This window comes from Pelecanus crispus, chromosome 25 (genome assembly GCF_030463565.1).
Source record: "Pelecanus crispus isolate bPelCri1 chromosome 25, bPelCri1.pri, whole genome shotgun sequence".
NCBI lineage: Eukaryota > Metazoa > Chordata > Aves > Pelecaniformes > Pelecanidae > Pelecanus > Pelecanus crispus.
The window spans coordinates 1,371,504-1,385,005 of NC_134667.1; the positions used below are offsets into that span (position 1 = coordinate 1,371,504).

The 13,502-nt window shown below is 49.9% G+C and overlaps 1 long non-coding RNA gene, 2 other non-coding genes and 2 pseudogenes across 4 annotated transcripts in view; all 5 read right to left on the minus strand.

Moving 5' to 3' along the window:
* Positions 1 to 12,084, minus strand: part of LOC142595975 (uncharacterized) — a 41,160-nt gene extending 29,076 nt beyond the window's left edge. Inside the window, exons 1-4 of one of the 2 annotated variants that reach the window (XR_012831805.1) lie at positions 11,764 to 12,084; positions 10,382 to 10,602; positions 5,214 to 5,321; positions 3,831 to 4,051 (exon numbers count right to left, since the gene is read on the minus strand). This is a non-coding gene — a long non-coding RNA (uncharacterized LOC142595975). Of the gene's footprint in view, positions 1 to 3,830; positions 4,052 to 5,213; positions 5,322 to 6,000; positions 6,186 to 10,381; positions 10,603 to 11,763 lie in introns of those variants that run through there. The other variant, XR_012831806.1, reaches the window with a different exon arrangement.
* Positions 2,798 to 2,882, minus strand: LOC142595979 (small nucleolar RNA SNORD45). The gene has a single exon (XR_012831810.1). It is a non-coding gene; the product is annotated as a small nucleolar RNA SNORD45 (small nucleolar RNA).
* LOC142595987 (small nucleolar RNA SNORD45) lies at positions 4,960 to 5,047 on the minus strand (annotated as a pseudogene).
* LOC142595980 (small nucleolar RNA SNORD45) lies at positions 9,325 to 9,409 on the minus strand. Its single transcript, XR_012831811.1, has one exon. It is a non-coding gene; the product is annotated as a small nucleolar RNA SNORD45 (small nucleolar RNA).
* Positions 11,510 to 11,597, minus strand: LOC142595989 (small nucleolar RNA SNORD45; annotated as a pseudogene).
* Positions 12,085 to 13,502: the final 1,418 nt, after the last annotated feature.

Sequence of the window (13,502 nt, forward strand, 5' to 3'; positions counted from 1 at the left end):
TCACCCAGTGTCCATCCACGGACCAAAATTCCATCTTTTAACCCTTCCGTACACACCCATGTGTGGAATTCTGCAATATTTTATTTTTAACAGCGAGGGGATGTGCAATATAGTCAATAATTACTTAATTTTTATCTCACGATCCAAGATCAAATTAGTTTTCACGGATTACATCACACTACCTACATACAATGACTTGTGCTCTACGACTGCTGGGCTTAGGTACCCTTTTCAGCCAAAAGGGTACAAAGGCCGCTAAAGAGTAGAGTCTGTAATTAGACACAAATACCCATTTCCCACACAACAGAATTCTTGATCATAAGCAGCCAAACGACAGCAGGCTTTTTTGGTTGTTGTGAGGACAAAGTTACAACGAAGTAACGCAACTCGCTCATTCATCAATCATATGAAAACACAACAGGAGAATTACATCAATACTACTTCCAAAAGCGTCATTTTAGCCACTTAAGAGATTTGTAATATTCGCTTATCTTGCTACGTTGCTAATCTGCTATTTTGTACCCGCCATAACGCAAGAGTCTCATTGTCTTTTCTCAAATTAATCTCTATCTTTCAGTCTCCTTCGGAACTTCTCAGCTGCGGGGGCCTTTGTTGTTACCAGGCCTCCCCAAAACCCCGTTGGGGAGCAAAACAGCCAACGTATCAATGTAACGTCAAGTACAAGCCTGAGCGTGCAAACCGAGCGTACGCTGCCGTGACTCCCCCGGGCCCCGCCACTCATCGCCTGTTGTCAAGTTACCACAAAGGACACCACCTACTCTGACAAACTTCTAATGAACTACCGAGACCTAGCTGTGGCCAAAGGGATAACCCATTTCACTACTACCCTGTAAGACAGGGGCGTGCAAACTTCAAACAGGGACGCAAGATCAAGTACGCCTCTAGTCATGAAAATTAGATGGACAGCTATAAACACTCTGTCTGGAGGGAAAACCAAGCTACAGATGTATACTTTTAAGCTAAGGGGAAGACCACCTTCTGGCATGAACACCGGCCATCTGACTGGCTATGCCATGACTTTTTAAAAGCAAGCGGAAAAATTCTAGAGACGGAGAAATGCTCTAAGTCCGGCAGTGAGTGCCTCCTCCTCACCTCTAACAGAGAAGTGGTTTGCCAGCCTCCCAAATAACAGGGACTTTCCAGACCTTTCTAGGGTGGGAAGAAGGAAGGCCGCCTAATTTGCATTACTCAAAATACTAAGTACCTGTTGGCCTTGGGTTTGTGGTTGGTGGGCTTGGGGTTGGTTTTTTTACGCCCCCGTCCCCAAATTATAACCTCCCAAGTCCCTAGCCAGCTTCTCAGATCCGTCTACCTATTTCTTCATTTACTTTAACTAAGGGACAGGCACTTGGCAAACAAGGAAGGCACCTTGTCAATGGGCATCCCTGACGGATTTGTGACCAGTACCCCCCGGTGCAATACCGGGGACGCCTGCACCGTGACGGGACGGGAAGGGGGAAACGCCCTCACCACACCGTCAGCTACAGCACCGGGACACCACCTCCGCTGTTCCTCCTCCTCCGAGGACTGAGCGAGGGGCACGTGGACTTTCTAAAGCCAGAGTCTACATTACGATGATTGTAGCGTGCGCTAATTAAAAACAGGTTCTACACTGAACAAAACACGACCTAACTAAGAAGTGCCCCTGTACTGTTTCCTTTCCGTCCCACCGATAATTTCCTCAATAATCTACAAGTGCACGTTACAACGCCAGCGATCTGCGCGTTTACTGCGCATAAAAGAAAACAGCTCCTTTTCAGCTGGTGTATGTATCCAGGTACACATCCACATAAACTCAAACAGTCTAACTTGCAAAGAGCTATGGGACCTTAAACCTCACCTGTAGTGCCCTACTGGATGGACATAACTGCAGAGCTCTGGACTCTCAGGAATACTGGGGCACAACTCTTGGCCTGCCTAAAGTGTTCCTGCCGCTCTCCCAGGTATCTGGGCAGAAGTAGGAACTACTCTTCATTTTAGAGCAAGACTGACTACGGTTGCAAATTTTCTTTTGCACACTCACACTTGGAAGCTGAACCAGAACAAGCCACACCTGCAGAGGAGTGACTGCTGGTCATGTCCACACCAGCAGACCTCTCCTAACACACACGTTGAGCAATTAATACCCCGAGTCAACGTGTGAAGTTGAACCTGGCCACAAATTTCACAACAATCTAATTTGGGGGTCAAACTGATGCGAGCCGTGTCTTCTTAAAAAAAAAAAAAAAAAAAAAAAACAAACCACAAACCAAAAGAAAGAAAACACACACACTCCTCTGCTACAGCAGGTATCACACTCCTTCGGTTGAGCTCTTCTTGCATTTCAGAAATAATATAACAAACGCCAGCAGACAAGATATCATCATTGCTTTTTCTCCCTAAAAAGCAAATCTGAATACCTGACTGTTCATTGCAATCAAAGGAAGATGCGACATGACCCTTCAAACATTCTGGGTGCGCAGGTGGGACTGAACAAGTGTTTGGGAATCAAGAACACGCGTGCTCGTTAAGACAGGCAGGTTAAGTCTACCACCAAGTCTCTACATTCGCATTTGCTAGCACTGTTCAGCTTTGGGTACGCAGGGCTGCGTTCAGTTCACGTCAAAGCACCTCCTAGGAACAGCCAGTATTACGCCAAGAACTACACCTCGCTAACACGCGAACGTAAGACGACTCAAACTGCGCCCCCTTCTCCTCAACCTGCGTTAAGAGGCTGTGACAGGAATTTGATTCCACACTTTGGAAAAGCTCCAGGGTCACAAAAACTGGGCTTTCCTGGGTCTCAGAGTAATTCTAGAGCTAAAATGGTAACAGACATCAACTCTAGATCAGATAATACATGCCAAGACTCATCACGGACCCAAGAAGGCAGCCTCCTCCTGTCCTACCCAAGGGTTTCAAACGCAACACACTTTCCTCCTAAAACAGGACGCTACCACCTTATGCACTTGTAACACCGCCAATGTCTTCCTTCCTTGAAATGGCACTGGAGATACATTATGCGAGCAACCAAGCCACCAGCTGGAAGCAGGGGAGCCTTCTGCTTACTGTTTGTCACCACGGTTTGCACGAGAAGGAAAGTGAAAGACAGAACAGACAGTGAGAAATGTGACCTGCAACAGAGATAGCTACGGCGAACAAATACGATTGAGGCCGAGTCCGGCCTCTCAGGCGAGAAGTACACACCAAACAAATAATTGCTGAACAGACCGCTGTCATTTTGAGGTTATACAGGAAGAAAGAAGACTTGACAGAGACAACATAAGAACTGACTATCGCAACGCTTCTTTGGTATAGTACTAAAGCGTAAACACACTGCACGTAAAAAGGACCGGTACATGACAGAATTATTTAAATATATAGTATAACAGACAGTCATATATTCCTGTGTGTATCAATACCTACAAAATCCAAACCTTTACTCTACCTCTGGCCGCACGCACCTTTCACCTCAACGCGCACCAAGAAGAATTCGTAAAATCCAGAAGTAATTATCTACAACACTCCAGTAAAACCTGTACCTAAGAAATCCTAGGAAATATTTCGGACAGACAGCTACAAAATTCATCAAGAATGCAGACGAAATCACTGGTAAAGCAACATCAGAAGCACAATGTTCCTGCATCTGCTTTTGTTTGGATTGGGTTTTTTTGGTTTTCCCCTTGAGATGAATCCTAAAATTTCACCCGTTAGATCATTCGCTAATAGTTTTTGCCATTGGTATCCAACAGCACCCGGTTCCCAAGTCTGCAGTCATCAAGACCATTAATGGCAAGTGGTTGTTTCTACGGGTACCCCGTTACGTTTACCTGGACGTGCTGAGGGTCGACAGAAGATGAGGATCCTGACCTGTGCTGCCACTTAACTGCACCACATCTGTGCTGACACGGGTCAATGAATGCCAGAATTTCGCCTGTCTTCGTTCGGTGCAGCTGTCCCACGAGGTCCATTGCTGTCCGCCCCCAGGAAACGCCGCTCATCCTCAAAGACTCCGGCAGACTGCGCCCCTAAGCAGGGCAGCATTTTAGTCCTGAAACACATAAGCGCAGCATCAAAACAGAGCAATGAAAATGCCTTGGGGAACATTTACAAAGTTTGCAGCGCAGCAGATGTTTTCCAGCCCATTAACAACTGAGGAGGTACCGACCACCCACGCAGATCACATGCACGATGCGTGCCTGCACGTACGCGTGCACGCGTACGGGCACGGGCGTGTGTACGCACCCACACTACTACGTTTCCTCCCCTGCCCTCTATTGTCTAGTCCAGAAGTATCGAGCTCAACGTCAAGTTAAACACATGCAAGCAGTAAGGCACCAAATCACTTCAGATCCTCAGCTATTATCTTGGCATCCAAACTAACACCCACATCACCGCCCCAACGAGTCTCAAAAATAACAAGAATAACCCTCCACGAAACTTACTGTCAAATGCCAAAGCTGCCACAATCTCAACTGGCACTAGGAAGGGAATTCTCCTATGCATGCCTGGGTCCCTCTCTCTCTCTCTCTCTCTCCCCCCCCCCCCCCCCCCCGCTACTGTTTACCTACGCTACCCATAAGCGTCTTTTTCTTGTATACCGTACTTATAACCTGCATGTTTTCAGCACAGCAACAACAGCCACAAGCAACAGTGCCTCCAGTTCTCTCGGGGACACTAAAAATAACTGCACCTTTCCCCGCACCCCCCCGCCCCCCCCACTCCCGACATAAGCAGCTACTGACATTTTCCACCTCCCGGAACCAGAATCCAGTTGTTGTGGGCTACATCTGGTAACCCACAACTACAAAAACCAACGCTAGTCGCAGCGTTTATCAGCCCGAGCAAGCACACAACAGCGCTGCGGCCACACTCAGTACCTTCTCCCATCGAGAGCGCCACGTGCAAATACAGCTGCACTCTCCTTGCAGATGAAGGAGCAACAAGAAGGTCGCTTCCCAGGTCTCGGAGTCATTCTAGAGCTCAACTGAACTGACCATCTTCGGATTTATGCTCCGATAATACACGCCAACACCCATCACAGACCCACGGGAACTAACCGAGCAGCTCCCTTGGTACGTCACGGGCGACCGCAGGGCAAGAGAGGAGCAGCTGGGGAGCACGCACCCACGCCCTAACTCTCAACACGGGAGGGAGGAAGGGTTGCTCCTCTTCCTAAGAGCGCAGCTGCGCTGAAGTAAGTCAATACTTACACAGTCACCTTGCCTGGTCCCACACGAAGCTACCCAGGACACGCGTTTCTCCAAAAGTAACTTGCTCGGGCATCAGGTCTTCGCATCGCATCCTTGCGCGGCGTCACCCTTAAAAAGCACCAACAAAACGTCGGCTCTGGTGCCAGTTTCCGTGCCCGGGGGCAATGTGGCCAACTCATCAGCACTAACTGCCTGTTTGGGCACAGACCCTTCTCCTGCCACCCTGGCCGCGGGCACCCTTCCTGCCTCGCTTTCTGGCCTGGCAAAACCCCCCAACAAGGCTGAGGTGAACCACCAGCTCACCACGGACCACCCCAACCAGCAGATGACCCAGACCCCGCCGAGGGGGCCCGACGCAGACCCCGAGGCCTCCCCGGGGGCAGGCGGCCACCCAGGGCCACTACAGCAGGGTCCTGCTGGGCACCGCCTCCTGCCCCGCCCCGCGGCGTGATGCTCCAATGCCTTCGTCAATAACCATCTCAAACGCTCTCCAAACCCTTACGCCATCTCTATTCTGACACCACTACTTGAAGAACGTTCCTACTGTATTTGCAGGCTGAAACACAGTCCTACAAGGTGCTCCCTTACTTTCATAACTGAACACACTCACAGGATCACTGAGGTTGGAAGGGACTTCTTGAGATCATCTAGTCCAACCCCATTGTTTTAGAGTGGTTTCGAGGATTCCCGGGGAAAGAATGGCACGCACACACACAGACTATCCAGCAGCACAAAAGACTTGATTAACTACCCTACAAGCGTTCAGCAAAGCAACAGCCTTACTGACCCAAGGACCGTGAGGAAGACGGTCCATCCGTACAGTCTTGTGCCGTCTTGCGCTGCGAGCTCAGCCCAGCGGTCGGTAGGTGCCAGCTTTACGTGGGCGTCCCCTCGGAGGCAACGGTGACCTCGCCGTACACCGGCCCACCCCTCTTCGGGAAATCCCGGTACTTACACGGCAGAGGAAACGGGTCTCGACACACACGGCCAGCGCGTGCCGAAAACACGCCTCGGTTGCAACAAAGGGAGCCTACGGCGCGTGCGCCCGCTGGCCAGGCGCGCCTCACGCGACACAGTCATCCCGTCTGTTGGTTCACGGGCTTTGTTCACGCGGCATATTACCATAGCCCAGCAGTCACGTACCGACTATGCTCAAGCCAATAGCAGGATGCTTGCAAAGCAAGCACAATAGTGAGCCGTACCCTTGTATCTCCACAGCTGCACATCCTCCCTAACGTTTCTCAGCTCTTTATCTCTACGGTCAGCATTTCAAACCATAAATTATCTGTCTCTCGTGCTAACTGCATTCCTCGGCTATCTACTTCTCACCCAGTGTCCATCCACGGACCAAAATTCCATCTTTTAACCCTTCCGTACACACCCATGTGTGGAATTCTGCAATATTTTATTTTTAACAGCGAGGGGATGTGCAATATAGTCAATAATTACTTAATTTTTATCTCACGATCCAAGATCAAATTAGTTTTCACGGATTACATCACACTACCTACATACAATGACTTGTGCTCTACGACTGCTGGGCTTAGGTACCCTTTTCAGCCAAAAGGGTACAAAGGCCGCTAAAGAGTAGAGTCTGTAATTAGACACAAATACCCATTTCCCACACAACAGAATTCTTGATCATAAGCAGCCAAACGACAGCAGGCTTTTTTGGTTGTTGTGAGGACAAAGTTACAACGAAGTAACGCAACTCGCTCATTCATCAATCATATGAAAACACAACAGGAGAATTACATCAATACTACTTCCAAAAGCGTCATTTTAGCCACTTAAGAGATTTGTAATATTCGCTTATCTTGCTACGTTGCTAATCTGCTATTTTGTACCCGCCATAACGCAAGAGTCTCATTGTCTTTTCTCAAATTAATCTCTATCTTTCAGTCTCCTTCGGAACTTCTCAGCTGCGGGGGCCTTTGTTGTTACCAGGCCTCCCCAAAACCCCGTTGGGGAGCAAAACAGCCAACGTATCAATGTAACGTCAAGTACAAGCCTGAGCGTGCAAACCGAGCGTACGCTGCCGTGACTCCCCCGGGCCCCGCCACTCATCGCCTGTTGTCAAGTTACCACAAAGGACACCACCTACTCTGACAAACTTCTAATGAACTACCGAGACCTAGCTGTGGCCAAAGGGATAACCCATTTCACTACTACCCTGTAAGACAGGGGCGTGCAAACTTCAAACAGGGACGCAAGATCAAGTACGCCTCTAGTCATGAAAATTAGATGGACAGCTATAAACACTCTGTCTGGAGGGAAAACCAAGCTACAGATGTATACTTTTAAGCTAAGGGGAAGACCACCTTCTGGCATGAACACCGGCCATCTGACTGGCTATGCCATGACTTTTTAAAAGCAAGCGGAAAAATTCTAGAGACGGAGAAATGCTCTAAGTCCGGCAGTGAGTGCCTCCTCCTCACCTCTAACAGAGAAGTGGTTTGCCAGCCTCCCAAATAACAGGGACTTTCCAGACCTTTCTAGGGTGGGAAGAAGGAAGGCCGCCTAATTTGCATTACTCAAAATACTAAGTACCTGTTGGCCTTGGGTTTGTGGTTGGTGGGCTTGGGGTTGGTTTTTTTACGCCCCCGTCCCCAAATTATAACCTCCCAAGTCCCTAGCCAGCTTCTCAGATCCGTCTACCTATTTCTTCATTTACTTTAACTAAGGGACAGGCACTTGGCAAACAAGGAAGGCACCTTGTCAATGGGCATCCCTGACGGATTTGTGACCAGTACCCCCCGGTGCAATACCGGGGACGCCTGCACCGTGACGGGACGGGAAGGGGGAAACGCCCTCACCACACCGTCAGCTACAGCACCGGGACACCACCTCCGCTGTTCCTCCTCCTCCGAGGACTGAGCGAGGGGCACGTGGACTTTCTAAAGCCAGAGTCTACATTACGATGATTGTAGCGTGCGCTAATTAAAAACAGGTTCTACACTGAACAAAACACGACCTAACTAAGAAGTGCCCCTGTACTGTTTCCTGTCCGTCCCACCGATAATTTCCTCAATAATCTACAAGTGCACGTTACAACGCCAGCGATCTGCGCGTTTACTGCGCATAAAAGAAAACAGCTCCTTTTCAGCTGGTGTATGTATCCAGGTACACATCCACATAAACTCAAACAGTCTAACTTGCAAAGAGCTATGGGACCTTAAACCTCACCTGTAGTGCCCTACTGGATGGACATAACTGCAGAGCTCTGGACTCTCAGGAATACTGGGGCACAACTCTTGGCCTGCCTAAAGTGTTCCTGCCGCTCTCCCAGGTATCTGGGCAGAAGTAGGAACTACTCTTCATTTTAGAGCAAGACTGACTACGGTTGCAAATTTTCTTTTGCACACTCACACTTGGAAGCTGAACCAGAACAAGCCACACCTGCAGAGGAGTGACTGCTGGTCATGTCCACACCAGCAGACCTCTCCTAACACACACGTTGAGCAATTAATACCCCGAGTCAACGTGTGAAGTTGAACCTGGCCACAAATTTCACAACAATCTAATTTGGGGGTCAAACTGATGCGAGCCGTGTCTTCTTAAAAAAAAAAAAAAAAATCCACAAACCAAAAGAAAGAAAACACACACACTCCTCTGCTACAGCAGGTATCACACTCCTTCGGTTGAGCTCTTCTTGCATTTCAGAAATAATATAACAAACGCCAGCAGACAAGATATCATCATTGCTTTTTCTCCCTAAAAAGCAAATCTGAACACCTGACTGTTCATTGCAATCAAAGGAAGATGCGACATGACCCTTCAAACATTCTGGGTGCGCAGGTGGGACTGAACAGTGTTTGGGAATCAAGAACACGCGTGCTCGTTAAGACAGGCAGGTTAAGTCTACCACCAAGTCTCTACATTCGCATTTGCTAGCACTGTTCAGCTTTGGGTACGCAGGGCTGCGTTCAGTTCACGTCAAAGCACCTCCTAGGAACAGCCAGTATTACGCCAAGAACTACACCTCGCTAACACGCGAACGTAAGACGACTCAAACTGCGCCCCCTTCTCCTCAACCTGCGTTAAGAGGCTGTGACAGGAATTTGATTCCACACTTTGGAAAAGCTCCAGGGTCACAAAAACTGGGCTTTCCTGGGTCTCAGCGTAATTCTAGAGCTAAAATGGTAACAGACATCAACTCTAGATCAGATAATACATGCCAAGACTCATCACGGACCCAAGAAGGCAGCCTCCTCCTGTCCTACCCAAGGGTTTCAAACGCAACACACTTTCCTCCTAAAACAGGACGCTACCACCTTATGTACTTGTAACACCGCCAATGTCTTCCTTCCTTGAAATGGCACTGGAGATACATTATGCGAGCAACCAAGCCACCAGCTGGAAGCAGGGGAGCCTTCTGCTTACTGTTTGTCACCACGGTTTGCACGAGAAGGAAAGTGAAAGACAGAACAGACAGTGAGAAATGTGACCTGCAACAGAGATAGCTACGGCGAACAAATACGATTGAGGCCGAGTCCGGCCTCTCAGGCGAGAAGTACACACCAAACAAATAATTGCTGAACAGACCGCTGTCATTTTGAGGTTATACAGGAAGAAAGAAGACTTGACAGAGACAACATAAGAACTGACTATCGCAACGCTTCTTTGGTATAGTACTAAAGCGTAAACACACTGCACGTAAAAAGGACCGGTACTGCATAAATATACTTTACATAAACATGACAGAATTATTTAAATATATAGTATAACAGACAGTCATATATTCCTGTGTGTATCAATACCTACAAAATCCAAACCTTTACTCTACCTCTGGCCGCACGCACCTTTCACCTCAACGCGCACCAAGAAGAATTCGTAAAATCCAGAAGTAATTATCTACAACACTCCAGTAAAACCTGTACCTAAGAAATCCTAGGAAATATTTCGGACAGACAGCTACAAAATTCATCAAGAATGCAGACGAAATCACTGGTAAAGCAACATCAGAAGCACAATGTTCCTGCATCTGCTTTTGTTTGGATTGGGTTTTTTTGGTTTTCCCCTTGAGACGAATCCTAAAATTTCACCCGCTAGATCATTCGCTAATAGTTTTTGCCATTGGTATCCAACAGCACCCGGTTCCCAAGTCTGCAGTCATCAAGACCATTAATGGCAAGTGGTTGTTTCTACGGGTACCCCGTTACGTTTACCTGGACGTGCTGAGGGTCGACAGAAGATGAGGATCCTGACCTGTGCTGCCACTTAACTGCACCACATCTGTGCTGACACGGGTCAATGAATGCCAGAATTTCGCCTGTCTTCGTTCGGTGCAGCTGTCCCACGAGGTCCATTGCTGTCCGCCCCCAGGAAACGCCGCTCATCCTCAAAGACTCCGGCAGACTGCGCCCCTAAGCAGGGCAGCATTTTAGTCCTGAAACACATAAGCGCAGCATCAAAACAGAGCAATGAAAATGCCTTGGGGAACATTTACAAAGTTTGCAGCGCAGCAGATGTTTTCCAGCCCATTAACAACTGAGGAGGTACCGACCACCCACGCAGATCACATGCACGAAGCGTGCCTGCACGTACGCGTGCACGCGTACGGGCACGGGCGTGTGTACGCACCCACACTACTACGTTTCCTCCCCTGCCCTCTATTGTCTAGTCCAGAAGTATCGAGCTCAACGTCAAGTTAAACACATGCAAGCAGTAAGGCACCAAATCACTTCAGATCCTCAGCTATTATCTTGGCATCCAAACTAACACCCACATCACCGCCCCAACGAGTCTCAAAAATAACAAGAATAACCCTCCACGAAACTTACTGTCAAATGCCAAAGCTGCCACAATCTCAACTGGCACTAGGAAGGGAATTCTCCTATGCATGCCTGGGTCCCTCTCTCTCTCTCTCTCTCTCTCCCCCCCCCCCCTCCCCGCTACTGTTTACCTACGCTACCCATAAGCGTCTTTTTCTTGTATACCGTACTTATAACCTGCATGTTTTCAGCACAGCAACAACAGCCACAAGCAACAGTGCCTCCAGTTCTCTCGGGGACACTAAAAATAACTGCACCTTTCCCCGCACCCCCCCGCCCCCCCACTCCCGACATAAGCAGCTACTGACATTTTCCACCTCCCGGAACCAGAATCCAGTTGTTGTGGGCTACATCTGGTAACCCACAACTACAAAAACCAACGCTAGTCGCAGCGTTTATCAGCCCGAGCAAGCACACAACAGCGCTGCGGCCACACTCAGTACCTTCTCCCATCGAGAGCGCCACGTGCAAATACAGCTGCACTCTCCTTGCAGATGAAGGAGCAACAAGAAGGTCGCTTCCCAGGTCTCGGAGTCATTCTAGAGCTCAACTGAACTGACCATCTTCGGATTTATGCTCCGATAATACACGCCAACACCCATCACAGACCCACGGGAACTAACCGAGCAGCTCCCTTGGTACGTCACGGGCGACCGCAGGGCAAGAGAGGAGCAGCTGGGGAGCACGCACCCACGCCCTAACTCTCAACACGGGAGGGAGGAAGGGTTGCTCCTCTTCCTAAGAGCGCAGCTGCGCTGAAGTAAGTCAATACTTACACAGTCACCTTGCCTGGTCCCACACGAAGCTACCCAGGACACGCGTTTCTCCAAAAGTAACTTGCTCGGGCATCAGGTCTTCGCATCGCATCCTTGCGCGGCGTCACCCTTAAAAAGCACCAACAAAACGTCGGCTCTGGTGCCAGTTTCCGTGCCCGGGGGCACGGAATGTAGCGCTGTAGGGAATGAAATGAAGTTCTTCGGTTTTTTTTTGTTTTTTTGGATTGGTTTTATTTTTAATACCAACAAAAAGTGCCGTGACTCCGATCCCCTCCCTCTTCGGCCGCCTCCCCGCGGTCTCAGCCGCCGGCGCGGGCGGGCTGTGCCTCTCTGCCCCTTCCCGCCGCACCGCTGAATCTGGAACCGCCGGGGTCGAAGCCCCCGCGCCGCCCCAGGGCTGCAGGCTCGGCCAGGCCGGGCCGGGCCCTTTCCCCGCCACGCGCTGCGCAGCACCCACCTCCGTCGCCCGCGCCGGAAAGAGCGTCACCCCGCGGGGCGGGGCAAGAGGCCTCCCCGGGAAGGACCCCACCATAGCTGCCCCTTACCGTTCGCCTGACCCGCGCTGGCGCACTGAGGCAGCGCCGCGGCCGGGCGGAGTTTGCGCTCAGGCGGGGACGCCCAGGTAGGGAAGGCCCCGCCCTGCCCGTCGCACCGCCCAGGTCGTCGCGGGTCTGTGGAGGAGCCGGTCCTAGAGCTCAGCCCCGAGCGGGTGACGGTAAGTGCACTTCTCTTCAGAAATAAACCCCTTTGCCTTTTGATTAAAACTGATTATTCTGATTGCGCTGTTAATTGCTAGCGTTGGGCTCTGGCAGACGTGACCCGTAGCGGACGGGAACACCGTTTTGAGACTATAAATGAAAAAATATCTATAATGCTTGTTGCCATAGAGCAATTGAAAATAAGATTTTTTTTTAGGTTTGTTTTTTCGGGGTGGGGCTTATGGGCGGGGTGTTGGGTTTTTTTGTGAGGTTTTCATGGTGGGGGTGTTGGGTGTTCTTTTAAATACAGCAAATACTTGTCCAGCACGTCATAGTATTGCTCTTCCCGCAGGTCAGTAAGATGGCGGTTTACAGCCATTAAGCACTTCATTAAGCAATGTAAACGTCATATGGGGTGACAGGGACCGTATGATGCAAGGGCATTTCGGTGACTAGCTGCGGATGAACTGACAGGAGGGCTCAGGTGGGAAGGGAGCTCTGGAGGTCACCTGCTGCCCAACCCGCTCAGGCAGGGCCACCCCGAGCCCGTTTCCCAGGACCATGTCCTGTTGGGTTTTGACTGTCTTCAAGGATGGAGACTCCACAACCTATCTGGGCAACCTGTGCCAGTGTTTGACCCACCCTCACGGTAAAAAAAAAAAAAAAAAAAAAGTGTGTTTTCTTGTATTCAGGTGGGATTTCATGTGTTTTAATTTGTGCCCATTGCCTCTTGCCCCATCGGTGGGCTCTACCTGAGGAGTGCCGGGCTCCCTCTGCTTCCATCCCACGAGGCAGTCATGCACATTGATAAGATGCCCGTGAGCCTTCAACAGGCTAAACAGTCCCAGTTCCCTCAGCCTCATGCTCCAGACCCTTCATCATCATCGTGGCCCATTCCGGGACTCTCTCCAGTACATTCATGCCTTGGACATGGGGATCCCAGCACTGGACACAGCACTCTAGGTTCGGCCTCACCAGCACTGAGCAATTTCCCCAAGAACTCTAGGGAAGTGATTCTGCCAGTGCTGAAAGAAGGGCCTA